The sequence below is a fragment of the Equus caballus genome, chromosome 18, assembly GCF_041296265.1.
Source record: "Equus caballus isolate H_3958 breed thoroughbred chromosome 18, TB-T2T, whole genome shotgun sequence".
Lineage (NCBI taxonomy): Eukaryota > Metazoa > Chordata > Mammalia > Perissodactyla > Equidae > Equus > Equus caballus.
Genome location: NC_091701.1, coordinates 64167144 through 64189797, shown reverse-complemented (window position 1 = coordinate 64189797; position 22654 = coordinate 64167144). Strand labels below are relative to the sequence as shown.

The 22654-nt window shown below is 41.6% G+C and overlaps 1 long non-coding RNA gene and 1 pseudogene across 1 annotated transcript; both read left to right on the top strand.

Moving 5' to 3' along the window:
- The first annotated feature begins 1898 nt into the window (after positions 1 to 1898).
- Positions 1899 to 19997, top strand: LOC138918796 (uncharacterized). The gene is made up of 2 exons (XR_011428555.1): positions 1899 to 2412; positions 19343 to 19997. It is a non-coding gene; the product is annotated as an uncharacterized lncRNA (long non-coding RNA).
- LOC100068663 (large ribosomal subunit protein eL31-like) lies at positions 3843 to 5461 on the top strand (annotated as a pseudogene).
- Positions 19998 to 22654: the final 2657 nt, after the last annotated feature.

Genomic DNA, 22654 nt, shown 5'->3' with positions numbered 1-22654 from the left:
GCTCATCTTCCTTTTTAACAAAGAAGGGCAGCCTTGGACTGTAAATCTTTAGCAGACAACAGCTTCTACTGAGAATTTAGTAACATTACTTTGTCTTCATTTCTAAGGTTACCTTCTATTTACGGCAAATGATTTTGTTTTGTGTTCTTTTGTTTTGTTTTCCATTTATGGCAGGGATATATATCCTCTTAAAATAAAATTTAAATACTTTTTTTTTTTTAAGGAAGATTAGCTCTGAGCTAACATCTGCTGCCAATCCTCCTCTTTTTGCTGAGGAAGACTGGCCATGAGCTCACATCCATGCCCATCTTCCTCTACTTTCTATGTGGGACGCCTGCCACAGCATGGCTTGCCAAGCGGTACCATGTCCGCACCCAGGATCCCAACCGGTGAACCCCGGGCCACCGAAGCAGAACGTGGAAACTTAACCGCTGAGTCACCGGCCACCCCGTAAATACTTTTGTTTTTAAAAAGTACATAGTAGAGTTGATATGCAGATATGTCAAAAAGCCATTTGTACTTTAATGGCGGAAGTCTAGAATACTTTAAACAAAACAATAAGAAAAAAAGAGACTCTGCAGTCTTATTTCCTCTAGCTGCATGAAAATGTTTGAATTAAGGAAGAAATCAAAAGTCCAACCCTAAGGAAAATGGAATGTTAACTGCTTTTGAATTCCCCTAGGCTCGAGATTCGAGGGTTCTAGACTGTGGAAAAATTCTTCCTCAGTCCCTGCTATGAGGCTGTATTGCATTGTAGAAAGAGCTATTGACTCACTTTCAGAGGCTGCAGGCTGGATCCAAGCTCTGCCACTAACTGACCTAGGCAGGTCCTAATACCGTCCTTGAATTCAGTTTCTCCATCAAGAAATCAAGGATCAAATTAAATGGTTTCTTCTAGCGTTTTCGTCTGTGACTCAGCGCTCAATGTATCTCCAACGGTCTACGCATATATTTGCCTTTCTTCCAAAGCTCTTCTCTGGGTGAAGCTTTGCGTAGGTCTGTACAAGTAACTCATGTGTTTTGAGAGAATATAAGCAATGTTAATGCTGTATTTTGTAAAGCTTCTGTTTTTGTTATCGAAAGTTACCAATCTTGAAGGCTCATTTGGGGGTGGGGGTGGGGGACTCTTGCAGGTCAGCGGCCAGTTACAACCTGACATTGTTCCGGGAGAAAATGAGGCTTTCACTTCCTTTACACCGTTCAAAGAAACAAGCCCAAATGCCAAGAATGCCTGTGGCCTTTCCCAGACATTGCACTCTCCCCTGTGTTTATTTATTTTTAGATTGGGCACAAAGTTCAATTAATTACCGCCGGTCACCGGAACAGAATGTAATTACCGCCTCAAAGGATGACCAAGCTGCCTTCTCTTGAGAGACTAACCGCGGAGAGACACTTCAGAGCTGCCTACCTGCGCCATCGGCCCCGCACTGCTGCCCAGCGGCTCCTGGGGTCAACGGAGGGCCCAGTTTGCGTCAGTGCCCTTAAATCTTCCACGTTCTCATTGCCTGACAAAAACTGAAATCAGATTACACACTGAAAGCACAAGACCAGTCCTTGTTCGCTGCATAAGATCATTTAAACCCCTAAGTGCTTGATTCAAATTTTAATAAACACCTTTTCGAAGGTTCTAGCATGTTTGGAGGAGAGGAGACACAAGCTGCCCTGTAATCAGGCACTAGTTAGGAAGAGGAATCAACCCCTTTGGTTTCATTACAGCTTCCTCTCTGGCACCAACCACACAATTCTCACATTCTCTTTTTCTTTGTGTTCACTAACATTTGGAGCACTTTATGCATGAGATGGCTTTCATGAGACATAATGAAAAGTGTGGACAGAACAGTAGACGCCGTTAACCGCATGAGATCCTGGGAATGCAGAGAGAAATATCTGCAGAATAACGCTAATCTACGAGAAGGACAAAATAATGAATTTTTCATTAAAAATAACCTCTATAGGTCTTTGCGCTGGAGACTATATTACTCGAAAACAACACTGTATTTGTTAAATGTCCAATACAACAAACCTCATAAGAAAAGTTTGATACAGCATCTCTAGCTCGGTGACCTAGATAGGGCACAGAGCAACAGCGCTTCCGTAATTTGGTTATTGCCAGCTCTCTAGAGCAATAAAGCTGAGCAAACTCTCAGTTGCCATCGTTACTCAGTTTGCAGTAATCATCTGTAAATTGCCTGCTTGTCAGGATTGGTGGAATAGTTAGGGAGGAGAGGATAAGAGCTAACCAGAGCAGAAGCTGAATTTTCCAAAACAGCAAAATACCCTCCAACGCGCTTAAATATCACCTCCGGGCTCAGTGATCCATCCCCACCCAAGACCTCGCCGGACTGCTACTCCAAGCCGCCAAAGAGCCACATACGGCCAAGGACAACGAGTTCCGAGCTTAAAGGAAAATAGGTGAGTGTGTCATTCACTGTTAAAGCCGTAGATGGATCTGTTCACTCAGTGGTTTATAAAAACCTTCATGTTGACCTTGCCAATCTCAGAACTTTTTTTGTTGTAACTTGTTAATTCCTACAGGAAAGCAAGCGTTTAGTTTTATCTCCAGCCGCTGCGTGTGATTTTCAGCAATATGCTCACCCTGAGGAGATTTTGCCAAGTCAGAAGAGTGAGGTTCTCCCGTGGAATTCATTAGCTTAGATTTTGATCTGTGGGGAGCTAGTGTGGCTCGATGTTTCGAACATAGTGGGGGACAGATAAAGCTGAGTTTTGAGCTCCAGTTCCATCACTTTTTAGCTGAGTGACCTCAAGCAAGTTACTGAACCTCTCGATGACTGTATTTTTCTTTTCCAGGTATTCTATCTGGTTCTTTTCAAATCCACCTGTTCTTTTTTCATTGGAATTTTCTTTCTTATGTTTCTCTTCCTTCTTTCATGTGTTTACCTATTTTCAAAATACTTATTTCATATTATTCTGTTTTCTCAAGTTCAGGGAAGTGCTAATGTCCCCAGTTACAGTATCTGCCAACTCTCGCTCATGACGCATTATTTTCTTATGTATCTTAGAATTGCTTGTGCCGTGGGGACTTCCTGTGTCTCTGTTTATGGAAGTGCTCCTCATAATGCTCTTTCTTTTGTTTCTACGAGGCATCACTGAACATCACTGGTCCAGACCAAATTGTCCAGGCAGAAGGAAGTTTCCTTGAACTCTTCTTGGGGCTCATAGGCAGAAAGAGTCTAGTTCTCCTTTCACAAAGGGTGAGGACCTTTATGGGTCTTGGTTCCTTAGAGGTCTCAGTTTCAAATCTCTACTGGTGTCTTGTTTCTGTCGAATGTTAAGATCCAAATCTCTAGTCTTTAAGGCCTATTTTAAACTTACAACCACCTCAGTGCAGACATGCTGTCAGCTCACTTTACCACACTGTTTTAGTTCCCTCTTAATGTCTGGTGGTTTCCATTCTCTTTTGCTAGCTCACCTAGGTATTTAAAATATAATTTATTTTGCCTAACAGTTCTAGGTATTGGTTGGGAGGGCTCTCTGTTAGTTTCGCCCTCCATGCTACCAGAACTGTTTTCTGGCCTCTCAAAGCCTGGATATCTGCATATGTGAAATAGGGATTCTGATGGCATGTACCCCATATTGTTTCAGTAAAGATTTAATAAGGATTAAAGTGCTCAGGAACGTGCCAGTACATGGTTAACTGCATAACAAATGTAAGCTTTGATTGGCTGAATGCTATCGCTGGTATTGTCAGGATTCACCTGGGATTGATCTCTGACATGACTGTTGACCCTTCATGAGATCCACAGTTTGACAGGTCAGCTGCGAGTCACCACATTAACTTAGTGATTCTCTCTCCACTAGATGCAACAGCAGCTTTGGTTGTCATGGCGACTCCTAGCAAACTAGAGAGACCTCAGCGGTTGGGATTTATTAGGATACCTCTCCTCTGTAAAGATGGCAAATTGAGAGTAAGGAAAGCTAATCGTAAGGGGAGGAGGGAATTAGTGAAAAGCTGGCAAGATTGGTGGTAAACTAGGACATGTTTTCAGTTTCCAGGATAAAGGGCCAAATATCAGAAGCTAAATTTGGATCCTGCAAATTCAGTCTAGTGAAGGCCGGTGAGCCAATGTCTAAAATCAAAGTAGAGTCATATTTTAGGGGCACGAGAAGAAACTTCCAAATATAGAGCATAAATCATGACCAAATAGGACACATAGCCAAAATATTCCAGGAATTTCATCTGGAAACAAGGCAAATCAGAGTGTGAAAAGAGGTCAGCCCCTGGAAAGTAGTTTTAATCAACCAGGACAAGTGGAATATGGATCTGGAGTTAAGAGGCCTGGGAGTATGGAAACTTCAGGTACCTGAGACACCAAGCAAAACTCATCCAAATTAGTAAAAGATACCAACCGGAGTTCTCAGGGAGAGTACCTGATAGTATATCTGGAATGGCCCAGGTTGGACACACCAGTGAGCTGGCACTGGCACCCAGGCCATAGGAAATGCAGCAGAGATACAGTGTCTAAAGGAGAAGTAGACATCCAGGCAGACAGTGCAGCTGAGGTGTCATTCAGAAGAAAGCTGGCAAATAGACATAATTTAGGCAGCAAGCAGAAGTCTGGGATCCGGAATGCCAGAGCAGAGGGTTTGAATTCACACACAGGACGTAGATCATGGAAGGATACGCTGAGCTGCTGTTGGAATACAGTGGGGTTGCTTTTTATAGGTCACCCAAGTTCTCTTCTCTTAGGAGTGGAGAGGGGCACCTCTAAGGGCACTGAGTTTATTCAGACGCAATTTAACTTTCTTCATGAAATAACCTTGTGTAATGAAACTGGAAACATGAAAACTGGCTCTTGGAAGGAAGTGACGTATAATAATCATATTCGAATGTGAGATACTTTGCTAAGTGTGGATTAGAATGGCAAATAAATAAAAGAAGTTGTAAATGTCTGAAAATTGGGCCCTGTGTGGTAAAATCATGGTGCACCTATGCAGTGAAATGATACTGGCATTAACAGTGATAATCACAAAGAGTTTTCAGTAACTGAAGAATGCTTTGGGGCGAGGCAGCTTACCTCTCCTGTAATACCTCGTGCTCTTCCTTCCCAGTCTGGGTGCAGCAGACTGGCTTGGGCAAAGGAGGGTGGCGAGAAGAAGGGCCATTCTGCCGTCAAGGAGGTGGTGACCAGAGAATCACCATCACCATGTACAAGGGCATCCATGGAGTGGGCTCCGAGAAGCGTGCCCTTCGGGCACTCTGAGAAATCCAGAAATTTGCCCTGAAGGAGATGGGAACTCCAGCTGTGCGCTTTGACACCAGGCTGGACAAAGCTGTCTGGGCTAAAGGAATAAGGACTGTCCTCTACTGTATCACGTGCAGTTGTCCAGACAACATAATGAGGATGAAGATTCTGCAAACAAGCTCTACACATTGGTTACCTGTGTACCTGTCACCAGTGTCAAAAATCTACAGTCAGTGTGGATGGGAACTGAGAGCTGATTGTCAAGTAAAGTTATAAAACTGAAAAAAAAAAGTTTTCACTATGTTAAGTGAATAAAAGAGATTCTTCACAGAATTATAGATTTGATCAGTTTAAATTGTGTGCAGCTGCTAGTACTAAAGAACTAAAATAGCAGTGCTTAAACTGGAGACAAGTTGGCGTTTCTCTCACAGAAAATAAGTCCAGACCTGGCCAGGCAGTTCCGCAGCATCAGACGCCCTGTCTCTTTCTATCTGTCATCTTCAAAGTTGGCTAAAATAGTTGCCAATGCCCTAGCCCTTGTGTCCACATTCCAGGCAGGAAGCAGAAGGAAAGAAGAGCAAAAAAGTTGCATTGTAACGGCACGTCCCCTTTTGAAGGGGGGTTCCCAGAAGTCTCACTGTTTTAGTTAGAATTAAGTTGAGCAGAAAGTAACTGATGCTCAAAACAACAGTGGCTTAAATACAATCACAGTTTCTTCCCTTAAGGAGCTAGGCAGCCGAGGGCAGATTGGGCAACTCCGCTGCAAAGCTGCAAACACTCTCAGGCACGCAGGCTCCCTCTTTCTCGTTGGGTCTCTTAGCGGCTTCCATTCCAAGATCACCTCATGATCAAAATAGCTGCTCGAGCTCCAGCCGCCGTGTGATCTTGTGATTTGTAATAAGAAATACATGTTTGGTTTTCATCCAGGGTTCTGGCACACAGCTCTTAAAACCCTTGGAATTTCCAAAGTGGCCAAAGTGATAAAGGTGTCTTTTGTTATTCCTTGACAAGCACCTTTCAACCATACCAGAGTTTATGTTAATGAGGTGACTTTGGGAAAGGATGGGGCTGGTTGCTGGGGGAACCAACCAGGATTAGGTGCTGGGAGAGCGGCACACCCGGAGAAGGCTTGGAAACTCTGTGCCCCTTCCCACATACCTTGCCCTATGCATCTGTTCCATCTGGCTGTTCCTCACTTACATCCTTTTATAATAAACTAGTAATTAGTAACTACACTGTTTTCCTGAGTTCCGTCAGCCACTCTAGCAAATTAATTGAACCTGAGGAAGGGGACCCTCTGATTTATAGCTGTCTGTCAGAAACACAGGTGACAACTTGGATTTGAGTCTGGCATCTGAAGTGGGGGTGGGGGACAGTCTTATGAGACTGAAGCCTTAACCTGTGGGATCTGATGCTGTCTCCAGGTAGATAGTGTCAGAATTGAGTTAAATTTGAGGACACTCAGCTGACGACGCAGAATTGCTTGGTGTGTAGAAAACCCACACATCTGGTGTCAGAAGTCTTGTGAAGTGGAGTGTTCTGAGGGTAAGTAAAATATTGAGAGTAGAGAGACATAGTAAGAACAATAGTTGGCCGGCCAGGTGGTGTAGTGGTTAAGTTCATGTGTTCTGCTTCAGCGGCCCGGGGTTTGTGGGTTCAGATCCCTGCCTCAGCCAAGACACCACCCACCAAGCCATGCTGTGGCGGTGTGCCACATACAAAAAAAAATAGAGGAAGATTAGCAACAGATGTTAGCTCAGGGCCAATCTTCCTTACCAAAAAAAAAAGAAGGAGCGAGTGATACGAGTATGTTTTTTCCTTTACATACTGTATTTATAATCTAGCCAGAAGAAAAGAGAAAGAGATATGGAAGAAAAAGATCCAAAGAGCCTATGTTAGCTGCCTTTTCATTAAATTTTCTGGAGCTCCATACGACCTTTCTGTTTATATCTCATTTGCCAGAACTTAGTCATATGGGCACACCTAACTCCAAGAGAGGTCACGAAATATAGCACTTTTAGCTAGGTACCTTAATAAATCAAATAAGCTTCTAATACTAAGGAAGAAGGGACCAGCAGATACTGGCTAGGCAGCTGGCAGTCTCTGCCACATATATACTGTGTGATCACAACTGTATGATTTTAAAACAGAATAAGCCCTAGGGAACGAGACAAAGACATAAAGACGTGCACATGTTGACTGGGACCTAGGGTTGGAAAAAGACCCAGAGCTTGGGAAAGGGTAAGGAAGGGCAGACCGAGGCACTAAGGTGGGTGGGTGTGGGAGAGTGTGGGCATTCAGTGCAGAGGACACAGAAGCCTTGAGAAGTTGAGAATAAGAAAGAAAATCATGAAGGGGAGTGTCTCAACTGAAACAATGTGGGGACTGAGGGCCTGAGCAAATGCATGTCTTTTTTTCCTTTCTCTCTTGCCTAGCTTCCCTCGCTGGCCACTTCTCCCTTCGGAGGCTCTCATGATGTGACCGTTCGTCTCTATTTTGAAACACTCATCTCAATTGTAGGTTAACTCTTATTTCTGTAATATATAGATTGATAGAGTAAGCTCCATTAAGGTAGGCACACTGACTTTTTTTGCCAACGATTGTATCCCCATGCCTGCCATAGTGCGTGGCATATAATAAATAAGCAATAAACATTTCATGAATTAATGAAATGAATATGTAGAGGACACACTGTAGGAAAAGCGAGCTATACAACACATAACAGGACAAGGTTTCTGGAATGGTGCCTTTCAAAGATAAAAATACATGAATTTGTGAGGCATCGTGTCTTTCCAGAATAGTCATTGCTATGAACAATTGCAAATTGGAAGACATCAGTTTCCTTGTATTTATACACTATGATTCTGTTCTTTTCCACCCAAGACAGATCTTATATATATTCTTTTACTTCATTTCTACTTAATTGAATCATCTGGTCTCTGCCTGACTCTGGGCCCCTTCTCCCCTACTCCTGCCCAGTCCTGTGATGTATATAAGTTGTCATTAGCTGACTGGAGTCCAAAAGAACATTGCCAAGATTCACAGGAGGAAGTATTATTCCTTCCCATCTTATGATACTCCTACTTAATGGTTGCGTGACCTTGGGAAATTTATTGAACTGATCTATGCCTCAATTCCTGATCTGTAAAGGGGGAAAGGATTATATGAGGTAATCTATGTAAAACTCTTAGCAGTGACTGTCTCCTAATGTGCATTTGACACGTTAACAATTGTTACTTGCCCAAAGAACAGAACGCTGGGACGTGATGCTCACATTTTCCATGGATAGGCAAGACCCTTCCTCAACGATGGCCCCACAAGAGAACTGCTGAGAGGAAGGCCTGCCCCAAAGATGGCTGTGAGAGAGGAAGAGAGGGTGGAGGCAGGGGGAGTTTTTTCAAGGTCCCCCAGCCAGTAAGTGGCAGTACCATGAGGGTAACAGAGTCCCGCCCATACTGGCTCTTGGGATATTTCCAGGATCAAGTGGGTGGCAGAGAAAAGCTGGCTTGAGAATTTTTTCACAGAGGGAGCAACAACCCTGCCTGCAGCCATGTGAGTCATGGGTTCTGGAGAAGAAACAGCACTGACTCAATGGATTGGAGACAAAGGGAGTTTCCTTAAGGACTAGCTCCTGAATTAGCCACTCTTTCCTTAAGATAACATGTACCACACCTGCAAGTCGTGTTAGGCCGAAACAAAATATAAAAAACTCTCAAACATAAACTAGCTTAAGAAAGGACTTTACTGGCTCACAAAACTGAAAAATTTAGGGGCGGGAAGCTCTTGACTTCTGTCTATCTTTTAACTTGACTCTAATCTCCATATGAGGATTCATGTGTGACATGCTCACGCTTCATTCTAAGTCTCCTTTTGGTGACAAGTGAGCTGCAGTAGCCCCGGCTCACAGCCTTTCTGGTTAAAGTCTACCAGGAAAGAAAGTCTGCCACCTTGATGGGTCCAACAGACGTCTGGAGTCTCGTTAGGACGATTGACTTGCTTGAGAATCAGTAACAGAAACCATATAAAATGATGCTCTGGCCAAGTCTAGGTCACGTACCACCATTCAGAGCTGAAAGTGGACTAGTCGCACAGGAACCACAAGGATTAAGAGTGAGGAGGGGTCGATCCCCAAACATAAGTTGTGGGCTGTTACCAGAAGTAGGGTAAATAGATGTTGGGCAGTCAGAAAAAAATGTTTATCACACTTCCCATTATTTTATCTTGCCATGTGTTGTAGGCACTGTTCAATTGTTACTCTATTGTATACAGTGGGAATCTTGAGAAAACATACCCTTGCTTTGGCATTATGTGTGAAATTCTCTTAGGGGTAGAGGGTACCAGTAATTTTTTCACACTCCAGTTCAGATCATCTTAGGAGTGCCGGGCTCCTTCATTTGGCATATAATTCAGGCTGTTTTAGTATATATGTGTCTGTCCTGTCTCCCTGTTATACTGCAATCTGATGGAAGGCAGGGGTCTATCCAGGTACACTACATAATGTTCATATTAACAAATGATTTTGTTCAATGATTCATTCACTTAAGGGCTCTGTTTCCAGTCAGATCTGACACAGTCAGAACCATTTGAGCTTCCACTGGCTTCAAAACAGGAATTATAATTCTTTTTGGCAAGTGTGAAATCATCATAACTCGTGTTCTTTGGAAACACATTTTGAACAACATCCTGCTGACTGGAAAGATGTATATAGTCCCTCAACAGAACAATTGCTCATTCAACACTTACATTTTAAATGGAAAAAAAATTTCAAGTAATTAATTTTGATCACCTAACGGTCTGTTTTTAACAGATAGGCCCATCCAATTATTCTTTTGAACAGAGACAGTTTTTCAGAGCAAGACAGTGAATTTTTTTCCCTTTCAGTTGTAACTAAGTTATAAATGCATCAACTTAAAGGTTGAGAAGTATCCACTTAAATCTGACGTGCTGAACCTGAGCTCTGATCCTGGGGCTGGGGGGGTACGTGTGTGTTTGAGAGACAGAGAGATAGAAACAGGGAGACAGAGACTGATGGAAATTGATCAACTGTCCGGGAAACATGGAGTTAAGGATGATATGAGAAAGTGCCCATAAGCAAAATCAGAGTCCGACCAAGACATGAATCTAAGAGGAATATAAGCAGAGAGACTGAATCCAAGCAAAAGGAAATATGAAGTAAGATTAATAATAACAACAATAATAATATCAATATGGCACTTACTATGAGGTAGGGACTATCTAAGTGCTTTACACAGGAATGTGTATTCTCCTCTAGTCTCGACTACAGGTTTAGAGAGGGTAGGGACTGTGTGATTTTATGTAGGGATCTTGCTTAATAAATATTGTTGAATACTGATGACACTGGATTTGCCAAAACAAAACAAGTGGGATAAGACATGGAGGGTCAGGGGCAGATACAAGATACTCCCTGAGCAGCTACGTGAAATCGCTGACTCTTCCTATGGGGTGTCCACGGCCTGGGTTGTAGCTGAGGAGGCCTGTTCAAGTGTGTTAAGGCATATCAGACTCTACCCAGATTTTGTCCATGTTCCAGAGATCATTTAAACCTTGCTTTTCATTAAAGCAGCCGTTAAAAGACAACCGAATGACTGTGGCACCGTACAAATCGGTCCGTAGGTGGTTCTCTTCACCTCATCCCGCTTCTCCTCTTTGCCCCCTACTCATGCATCCCAGGGTATTCTGGGGCTTCTAAAGTGGACGCGATCACATCTCCGCTTGCAGTAACGCTGGCAGAGTTTGTCATCTGGTGTTAGGCTTGTGGGGAGGTATCTTTCTGGAGTTTCGTACTGGTAGCAGCATAGGAGGCAACTGTCCTCAATAACTGAGTGCTGTAAAGACCTACTCCTTTTCATAACGCATTGCTCTCGATTAGTGCTAACTCAGCGTGTCCCAAGAGACAATCAGTTTAGTCTGCCAGGCCTGTGTTTAATCAGCAAGGAACTTTTCATTCCCATGCTAATGCCTTCATGCCACACAGCCTCTACCATGTTTTCTTAGCTAAGCAAAGAGTCTTAGTAAACTGACCTTTTTAAAGAAAAAACCAACACATTCTCGGGTTGGGGAACGGAAGTGAGGGAGAGGGGAGGTGTCTCTAGGCAAGAGACTTTATCAGTTAAATATCCATTTTACAGTGGAAAAACAAATCAGTGAAACACAGAACAACTGGAGGATGCTCTTTGCTGTTTGCAGAGGGCCATCTAGGTTCTGGGAGGCAGTCTGGGCTTTCTAGTGATGCAACCATGGAATGGTTTGATCACACAATGACAGACGTTCTTCATTTGCAGGCTACCAAACCAATAACAACCTATCTGTGACAAAGAGAAAGCTTGAGTTATTGACATTTCTGGGGGTGGGGAAGTGGAGTGTGGGTTTGGGAGGTTTAGCACAGCAATATGAAAAAGGCCATTAATATTTTTCAGTTTATATATAGTTGGGTTCCAGCGGGAGACTTTTTAAGTTCCAGCTCTACTGCTTACTGGTTGTGTGAACTTGGACAAATTTTTAAATCTCTCTGTATCCCAGTCTCTTTATCTGTAAAGTGGAGACAATATTAGTACATGCTTTCTAGAATTATTGAGATGATAACCCGGTTACTGCAATGAAAAAGATTGGAACAATGCCCTGACTTATTGTAAAACTCAGTATATATTGCCACCAGTGCCATCATTACTATTCATGTACATCTCCAAATTCCTCTATATTAAATCACTTTTTTTCTATTCCTTGTTCCCAGAATCTGGTTGGGTTTACTTGAAGACAGACTGTCCTTTTGAATTTTATAATTTTCATTAAAGCTAATCCTCATGTTTTCATATGGAGGGATTTCGGCTGGACTAATGCCTCAGGTCTCTGCCCTGTTCCTCACTTCTCTCCCTGGAGGGTTTGGGAAAAGGACCTGGGCTCTGTGTTCAGTGGATCCGTCACTGTGCCAACCAGGTACATTCTGGTCTGGCTCTCCACAAATTAGTGAGGCCTGACCCTGTGGGGAAGACTTGATCTTGTGTAACTCTTCCATGACAGGGTAGATGATAAGCCCACTATTTTAGAGGCATAAAATCAGGCCAGTTGGTCATATTTTCCAATCTAGTGTTTATCAGTAATGCAGTAATGTTTCTCCACCAATATGACTTTGATGTCTTTTTCTCAGTTGGTTTTGACTCAGAGGGAGAATAATATTTTATTTACCAGGTCTCTAAATTCTCCACACCTACTGTGTGTAAGGTTCTGGGAGGTTCCTGCAAGTGACACATTGATGACTAAGATACCTTCTCTTGCTTAGGGAGCTTGAAATCTAGTACTAAAGGAATGACAACTTTTCATAAATAACTATAACTCAAGCTAAACAATTAAAATAAGAAAATCAAATTTAACAGGAAATTCAAAGGAGGAAGAAATCACTTCCATCTGGAGGCATCAAGAAAAAACTCATGGTAGAGATAGTATTTAATGTGGCTATTTCTTTGACAGATTGAACCGCAGTGGAGAGGGCATTTTAAGCAAACAGCAGTGTCATGAAGGCAGGAAAAAATGAGTACATATGCCAAGAAAGGGAGGGTGACAAGGTGATAATTGTGGAGAAACAAGAAGTAACTCATTCTGGCTGAAATTTAGAGTGTATCAGTGAGGAAGTAGGGGAAGAAAAGGCTGGACATGCTTGGGCCATGGAGTGGAAACTCATGGAAAGTTTTTGAAAAGGGCACTAACTTTAGAGCTGCCTTTGTGGGGGAGGGAAAAATTTTCTTCTGCCTTTATAGGTTCTTCTGGCTGGTCTAAGAATTAAATTGACATGAGACAAATTAACCAGAGAAAATCAAGTTTAATTGTGTATGTGTGGGAACCCCACATACATGAGAGGTTCAGAGACAAAGAGTAAAATGTGTTATTTATGCCATCATGAGCCAAAGAATGGGATAGGGGCCTGAGGCTTCAGAGGGGAGGAGGATAATTTATAGGATGATAAGAAGAGCAGATGTTCAGTAATTAGATGTTTACCCTGCCTTATAGGTAGGTCAAAAAAATTTATTTCTGGTCATAACTCTTATTATGGGCAAGACCTCCAATTTAAATTCTTTAAGGGAGAGGTAAAAGTTTCTGTTGAGCCCAAAGGGTCTCTATTGCCTTTAGCTCAAAATATTCTACGTGCCAAAGTGGCACAGCTTGGGGCACAGCCTGTTTTGAACTCCTTCACATTTAATGAAGATTAATCAGGCAATGATACACAAGGCAGATTCAGTTCAAGCTTGGGGAATGGCAGTAATTGGGGTGAAGCCGAGATTCAGTTCCCTATTTGTTTGATTCTAAGCCTTGGTTTATCAGAATAAAGCATATAAAAACAACTTGTTTTAGAGGGATAACACAATGAGCTCAGACCTGCATATTGCATTTGTGATGCCACTGGGACATTCAAGTGAATAACGCTAGTCACTTCTGACTCCATTCTTTCCTTCAGTTGGTAGGGAAACAGACTTTACCTCTCCATAGCAGAAACTGCAAAGAATTTGTTGCCACTTTTAATCTACTACATCAATTCCGCAATTTATTAGCTCTGTAACCAAGGGCTTTTTACTTAACCTTTCTCAGCCTTAGTTTCCTAATATGTTAAAAGGAAAACCTAGGTCATAGAATTCTGAAAGTTAAGTAAGAGAACATATGTACCTACCATGCGCAGGTCCTGGCGTGTGGCAGGTGCTAAGAAATGGTAGCTATCACCATCATCATCATCCTTACGGAGTCAAGTTCAAACACTGGCTTTGTCATTTACTACCTGTGTGATTATTTAACCTCTTTAAACCTTGGTTTGCTCATCTTAGAAATGGGGATAATAAAAATAATTACAACACATATGGTTGTTGCAAAGATTTAGATGATCTGTGCGTAGAACTTCTTAAGAGAATAGTACTGGTAGTTCCCAACCAGACTTGTTGTGAAGATTTAACAAGATTTAATAAGTTCTTGAATGTATTCAGCATGATAACTGGCATACAGTCAAGACTCTAAATATTAGCTATTATTATTATAATTACTATTGCTACTACTTCAATTGCATGAGGTAGGTATTTGATTGTCCCCTCTTCATTAATTGTGGGTTCTTTAAGGAATCTACTCAATATCTATCTTCCTTAGAAAATTAGGTAGGTAGGTAGATGGATATTTTAAAATGTACACTAAAGACATCTAGAGGGCAGTTTGTTCTCTGTGTTAGGAACTTATGGGTGTTTGGGCTTAAGGTACGGATTTCAGAATAATATGTGTAGAGACAATACTTGAGAACTCTGAGAAGTATAGGGACAAAAGAGGGCTGATGAACCTTACTAGGTGTTTGCTTATAGCAGATGGGAGAGAGAAGAGAAGCCAGGAAAAGATGCATAAGGAAAGACTAGTGATCCAGAAGTAGAAGGATACTTATCACAGTTCTAAGGAAGGAGAAAATTACAGGAGGGAGGGGGATGTTCAACATTGCTAAATAGTACAGAAAGACGAGAAAAATTGTAGGCTTTGCCAATTATGGGGTAATTTGGTAATTGGTGACCGAAAGAGAACAGTTTTAGAAAGAGAATCAAGGGTAGAATCCAGATTCTGAGGAACTGAGGAGTGAGTGGGTAGTAGGAAGAATGGAATGGAAGCTGTGATATTAATCTACTTTTTAATTTTCCAAAGAAGAAGAGAATAAAAGGGCAGTAACTCATTCAGTAGTAAGGTCGAGGGAAAGATCTTTATAAGGAGGGAGAAGATTTGTAGGAACTCAAACAGGGAAAGCAAATGAAGACACTCTCAAGAGAGGTCCTTGGTGGATAAGAACCTAGAGGAAACAGGGAGGAATGGGAATGGAGGCTGGGTTGAGCTTTCTAAAGGCAGAGACACACATCTTTTTTGGAGACGAGAGTAAAGTGAAGGAGTGGGGTGACTAAACTTACCAGGAGAGATTGAGATAGAGCAAGTGGAATTGCAGGAGGTCTCCATTGGATGTCTTGGGTCTTACTGGTAAACCAGAAAGGGACTACTATATTCTGACAGATCGCCAGGAAGGGGTGGGAACTGAAGGACAAGGGGGGTATGGAAGAGCTGCTGTTGAGAGTCTACTGTAGCTGAATATAATAATTTCTGGGCAGTAATGAGAGCTTAGCTGAAATTAGACTCATTAAATTGTTATGGACCCAATCTACTGACTTACCCTAGAAACTTTCAACGGCCAGGGAGTAAGAGCAGAGAAAGCGTATTTTGTGTTATATTAAGCTTGATAACGCTGAGGCAGGAGTGAGAGAAGGTAAAAATGGCAAAGGATGATGTGTGGTGGTTAATGGTATATTACTGAACATGACTTGGTACATTACTGACATAAGAAATGAACCCAGAAAAGAGAGGATAAACTGAAGAAAAGAGAGAGTTCAAGACACAAACAGATACCACTAGCATTAAAAACAAGTTAAGTGATCATGAAGAAATGGAAAGACTTGAAGTTGAGGTTAGAATGTCGATTTTCAGGGGTCAGCATCTTAGAAGTGGAGCCACATCAAGGGAGATGAAGTCGATGGAGGCTTTGTTGTGGGGTAGCCTAGCAGCGTGGAGCTCTGCTTCAGGAAGTCCAGAAAGCAGGGAGGAAAGTCTGTGTAGGAGTAGGATCCAGTGGGTCAGTCAGAATACCCTGGCTCCAAGCCCCAGCTCTCCAGTTGGGTGACCCTGTGCAAGTTACTAAACCTTTCCACATCTGTTTTCCCATTGGTAAAATGGAGGTCATATTGGTTCCCAACTTTTAGATTTGTTGTGAGGAGTAAATGGGATAATATATGTAAAGTGTCTCACATTTGACAACCAGCAAGGGCTCAAAGTATAGTTTTTATTAATATCTAGTATTAACTTTCATTATTTTCATGCATCATACCTCAATGTGTATCCTTGGGAGGATGACAGGGCTTAAGATGGAGAGGAAGACAGTAGATGGAGTACTAAAGTCAATGAAAGAAGATCAAGTTTTAGAGGTTAGTGGATGATTAGGTAAGCACTGTTAGAAAGTCTAACTAAAAATGCCTTACAAGAGACATTGACTACCTCAAAACAAGAAATCCCCGGATAGAACTGCTCCAAAGTTTAGTGCCATTGACTTATTGATACCCTGAAAGACCCAGATTCTTTCTTTGCTTGTTGGCTTGTCCTCATAGGCTATTTCCCATCATGGCCCCAATAACATGGCTGCAGTTTCAGGGATCCTTAGGCCCTGAGTTTGAGGGATCCTTAGTGGATCTCTCTAGAATGTGAGGGGGCTAGCACCTACTGATTTCAGTTTGGGGATTAAGATATAGAAATACCATTTAATAGTTTGTGATACAAATGGTGCAGTGAGCGACCCTGTAGATATCTCATTGTGCATACATGAAGTATTTTCTCGCATGAATAGGGAGATGTAGAATTGCTTCCACAGAGGGTACATTTCAGATGTAGAATCTTACAAATGGCATTAGCACTTTACACTCTCATTAGCGGTATATAAAAAAATAAAGATTTTCCTACTTTCTATCCAAATTTTGATAAAAATCAAACTTTTCAATATTTGCTAATCTGAGAGATGAAAAATATATCTCATTGTTCTTTCAATGTGCATTTTCCTCTTTACGAATGAAGTTAACCATCTTTTCAAATGTTTGTGGATCATTTGCATTTAATTTTCTATGAGTTTCTTGTTCATAGCTTTTCCTTGCTTTTCTGCTGGCTTATTTATGTTTCCTCAATCTGTAGAAATTCTTCGTGTAGTCTGGATACTAATTCTTTCATTGCTATCTATGTCTATCCTTTATCTTTCACCTTTGTTGAAGCTGTCTATTATAGGAAACAATTTTTCATTTGCACAGAACTTTTTGTGCTCTTGCGTTCTTAGGCTATTTTGCTGGTAGTAACTAGTTATTTGATCTCTAGGGTCAACCTTGCCCAAGGTCAATTACAGGAAGCACTCCACATGGTATTATTTAAAGGATAAGGAGAGAAAAGCTCAGCTGCTCAAATATATTTCAACCAATGAGTCTGATGCCATGAGTGAAATTCCCCACGAGTCACTCCTAAGGGACTTTCTGGGAGCTTGGATTTTAACTAGGTGAAGGATGTTATTATCCTGTTGAGACAGGATATTAGCCTATGAACACATTAACAACGATTATGTTCTCTAAATAAATGTATTTGCCATTCATTTTTATTGGAGGGAATGAAATGTACTGGTAAAGTAGAGAATGTCTGAAACAGCGCATGACGCATTTTCTTGCAGATCATTGATGGAGAGCTTTGGGGAGCAAGGAGGAAGCTTCAGGGTGAATTTTCTCTGTCAAGGAGGGAAGAAAGGAGAAAGTTGAAAAATGGGATTCTCTCAAAACAAACGTTGTTTTCTCCCCCGAGCTTGTAGTTCTTTTCGTCCTCTAATACTTGGGTTACGTACTAGGTCAATATCAAAATGCGATAGTTTTCCACTGAAATTAGATGCTACTTTGATTATTCCCTTATTAAATCAACCTTAAATAAGCCGTTCTACAGCTGTGATTCAATAGATCCTTTCAAACTTTCCTCACAAAAAAGTCTTTTGATAGAAAGAGTCATTTGAGATTGAAAATGAGGGGATTAAGAAAGTGGCATAAAATGCTTGTCTTTTGCCATGTGTTAAGGTGCGAGAATTTATTCTATCCTTTTAGTGGTTTGTAGTCTCTGAGAGAAAAATATTTAAAGAAAGCAGATGTTGGTGAGTCACATTTAAGCTCCTCTAGCTTGAAACACGTTTTTTCTTTGTTTGTGAAGCTGTCGTCTGGAAGGTGGTTGGCTAAGGTCCTTGACTAAAACCCTAACTAGTGAATTTCCCTTTGTTGTCAGTGCTGAAGAAGATGGACTAATAATCTCTAAAAACACTCCCAGCTATTGTGTTCTGCACTTTTTTATGAGCTTTACGCCGTTTTTGCTTTTGCCCCAGTTATGTAGCCCCACATATAGCCTCTGGCCCCTTTTCTTCTCTGGCTACTTCTTTAAATCACTGTCTTTAGTAACAGTGAAGGAGTTAGGAAAGAGAAAGCTTTCAAAAGTGTAAGAATGGGAGCAATATTCATTCATTGTTTAATAAATATTTACGGATTGCATACCATGTGTTAGACTGACTACAGGTAGACAGACTAACCAAATAATCACAAGCATGATTACAACTGAAGGTAAGTGCTGTGAAGTTTCCCTATAATGAAGGACTAAAGACCTGACTGAGGTGTCAGAAAGAGCTTCTCTCAGGAAGCACCAACACTGTGAGCTGAGATCAGAAGGAGGTAGAGGGATCACAAAGTGAAAGAGTGGCTGGGTTGACTGTGGTAAGAGCGTTTGAGGCAGAACAGCATTCACAGGGGTCCTGCAGCAGGAGGGAGCACAGTGTGTTCAGGAAACGTGGAGGCAAGGGGACGCATCCCCAAGGTAGATAGGAGAGAACAGGACTTGGTAACGACTTGGATAACTGGACACAGTTCTTCCTCAGATTCCTCGCTACTCTTTTCCCCCCTAGTAGATAACAAACACTTCAGCTGGGCATTGTTTTAAGCACTTTACACACATTGACAATAACCCAAGAAGTATACAGTAGAATATAAGAACTCATGATCCTACTTGAAAATCTCTGCTTTGCCTTTTTCTGCCCCTCATATACTGAACTGTTCTTCAGATGGCAGACAGTTTTTGTAGGGACAAGCCCAGGGTTGTTTGAGAAAAGAAAAGAAAAAAAAAGGATGGGAGTATCAAATGTCTTTTGGTCATGCTGAGTCCTGAGGCACTGGACTTAGGACGAAGACTACAGAAATCTCCCATCCATTCATGTGTTCTTTATTTAATTGTGATGGATAGTATTTACTGAGTGCATATTGTGTCAAGTACTGTTCTGTACTTTTTACATATAAGCTTATTTAATCTTCACACCTAACCCTGTTATGATGCCCACTTTGCAAATGGGAAAACCAAGAGAAATCTCCAGGGATGCACAGCTAATAGTAGTGAAGGGAGGTGGGAGCTGATCCAGGCAGTCTGTCTTCAGAGGCCACACTGGACATCACTTGCTTATTTGTATGGCTGCCAAATGCCTTGCTGCCCCCTAAACGATTCTCTTCTTCCTTCTCTAACAGATTCCCTGCAATACGTCAGGAAAGGAGGACCCTCACGACAAACACGACATAGTCATTGAATTAACAGGAAAATGGGGAAACTCTGGTGGAACTTTATAGGGACAACATCTACTAAAACCGGCTTTTCTTCAACAAATGAGAATATGGAAGTAATTTTGTGGCTAATGAACACAGAATACTTGAGATATGCAGCAAGCTGCCATGTAACTCTAGATTCCTGAAATTGGTGGTATGAAAACAGCTCTAAGGCTGCTTTTGAGCAGGGATTATAGTCAATCCTACACCACTAAAGTAATTACAGCAGAAAAAAGACCATTTTCAACAAAGTTGAAGAATTTCTCTGATTTGCATTAAATATTTGTCATTTTCTTGGCTTGTGTTTCTCCTTTCATCACTGCGCTGTATGCGAGATCATGTGTTTCAAGGCTGGCTCATTCTCATTTAGGTTCAAATCAAATTCTACACTGTTCTTTTGGATGCAGGGGTTTCCCTGAAGTTAAACGGAGTTTCCTCCACTTTTGTTGAGATCTAAAGAAGCGGGATTTCAGTTCCTCACTCATCACTTGAATCACTCCGGTGTGTCTACCCTCAGCTTTCTTGCTACTTTCTCCCTCCATCATACTCTGTTAGCAGATAATAAAGCCCTTCTATCATATTTTCTATGTGTCAACCATGTTCTAAGCACTGTACACCTATTGCCTCAATGACACCCTATGAGGATATGGCAGAATATACGGGCCCAGATGCAGGTAGTTGGGAGACAGGGCAGTGGAAGCACATAAAAGATGTCTTCTCAATCCTTCTGGTCTCTGTAAATGAGAAATAGGCCATACTCATTTTAAAGATGAGGAACCCGAAGCACAGAGAGAGAGCAAGCAGTTTGTTCAAGACCACCTAGCTGCAAAGTGGCAGAACTATGATTTGAATCCGAGCAGTCTGACTCCAGAGTCTGTACTCTTAGCCGTCAACACTACTGCAGAATTCCTCCCTGGTTAAATTCAACTCTGTACTTCCCCTGCCTGTACTTGGGAAGCTGAATAGAGCTGAAGAAAAACGACCATGCAGGCTGTTCTCCCTTCACATTCATGCCTGGGCATAGCCTCAAAAGCCACTCTACTTTTGAATTCTGTTCATTTGTTGATTATTTCACACCTTTTCTCTCTTTAAACCTTTGCTGCCACTTCTCCAGTCTTCATTGCTGACGACTTGTTTCCCATTTCATGGAGAAAATGGAAACAGTCAGAAGAGAGCATCCACCTGCTTCCACCGCCCTTCTACTGACCCACCTGTATGGGGCCCCATGTACTCTGCCTGCCCTTTACCATGGATGAAAGCCTATGTTCCTGTCTAAATTCAGTAGCTTCTTGTTCTGCACTGGATCCCACTCCCCTACCTTCTCCAGGATTTCTCTCTTTCAAATGTATCCCCTCTCCTGTATCATCAGTTTTCCTACCCCTACTGAATCATTCCCATCAGTATACAGATGTACTGTAATATCTCCTCTTAAAAACAAAAACAGACTTCTGGTTTCTGGTCTGGCATGTGAGGAGCTTGGCAATTGTCATTCTGTCCTAACAACAAGTAAAAAACTGAACAAATTGAAAAATCAACAACTTTTCATGGATCCATCAGAGAAGTGAGGTTACAGGCAAACCCCAAAATTGGAGAGCTAGGCAAATATAGAGAAGAATAACTTATTGGAGGAGAAACCTACATGAGGAGCAGTACGGGGCTAGGAAAACCTGAACTGTAATTGCCAAATTGCTGGAGGCTCAGTGTGCACAAGTCTGAGACTTTAAAACCCCAGGGGGACCCAGTCCCTGGGAGGCCCCCACAGTTTTGTGAGTTTTACTTCCAGGAGCCCTACCTAGTTCTCACGGTGAATGTCAGAGAAAAATCCGCTTGTGCTTCTAGCAGGGGGAGAAGAAAAGGAACCATTTTGAAATATGCAAAAGCATTCTCTTCTTCACAAGGCCTGCCCATAAAAGAAACTTTTCACCAGAGCCTAAACTATTGGGATTTTATCAGAGCCTAACCAACGTGGGGGAAGGGAAATAAGCAACTCCAGCTGGCTCCAGCCTTCTACATGGGAGAAGGGAAATACCCAACGTCAGTCCCTCTGGCCTTCCACTGGGGGAAGGGAAGCACCAAGTCCAGCCCCCTCTAGCCAACCTGTCCCACATAAGGGGGGCAAAAAGTGAGAAGCGCTTGTGAAGTTCAGAGGCACAGGCTGTCTAAAAGACCAACACCTAATGAGAGGACCATAGAATGTTTTCCCTCCTCCCGCACCTCACCACCACGTTACTAAAGGCCTGCAATTCATTCTATCCAGTATATCATGCCTGGCTGTCAAGAAAAAATTAAAAAGCATACTAGAAGGCAAAAAATCAGTTTGAAGAGTCAACAAGCATCAGAAGTAGACTCAGATATTGCAGGGATATTGGAATGATCACACCAGGAATTTATAACAACTGTGATTAATATGCTAAGGTCTCTAATGGATACAGTAGACAGCATGCAAAATCACTATTTTGTAATGTAAGCAGAGAGGTGGAAATTCTAAGAAAGGACAAAAGATAAATACTAGAGTTCAAAAAATGCTGTAACAGAAATGAAGAATGCCTTCAGTGGGCTTATTGGTAGACTGGACACAGCTGTGAAAAGAATCTTTGAGCTTGAGGAGGTCTTAACAGAAACCTCCGAAATTGCAAAGCAAACAGAAAAAAGACTGAAAAAACCCAAACAAATCCAGAACAGAATATCTAAGAAAGGTGGGACAACTATAAAACATATAACATACACGTATTAGGAATACCTGAAGGAGAAGAAAGAGAAATGAAAGAGAGGACATCACTACAGATCCCATGGACATTTAAAGGATAATTATATACTTCACAAAAATTAACTCAAAATGGATCATAGACCAAAATGTAAAATGCAAAATTATAAAACTCCTAGAAGATAACATAGGGGAAAATCTAGATGAACTTGGTATGGTGATGACTTTTTAGATACAACATCAAATCCATGAAAGAAAGAACTGATAAAGTGGATTTCATTAAAACTAAGGACTTCTGCTCTGTGAAAGACAATGTCAAGAGAATGAGAAGACATGCCTCAGAGTGGGAGAAAATATTTGCAGAAGACATATCTGATACAGGACCATTTTACAAAACATACAAAGAACTCTTAAAACTCAACAATAAGAAAATGAACAACAGCATTAAAAAATGAGCTGAAGACCTGAACAGACACTCTATCAAAGAAAATATGTAGATGGAAAATAAGCATATGAAAAGATATTTGACAGTA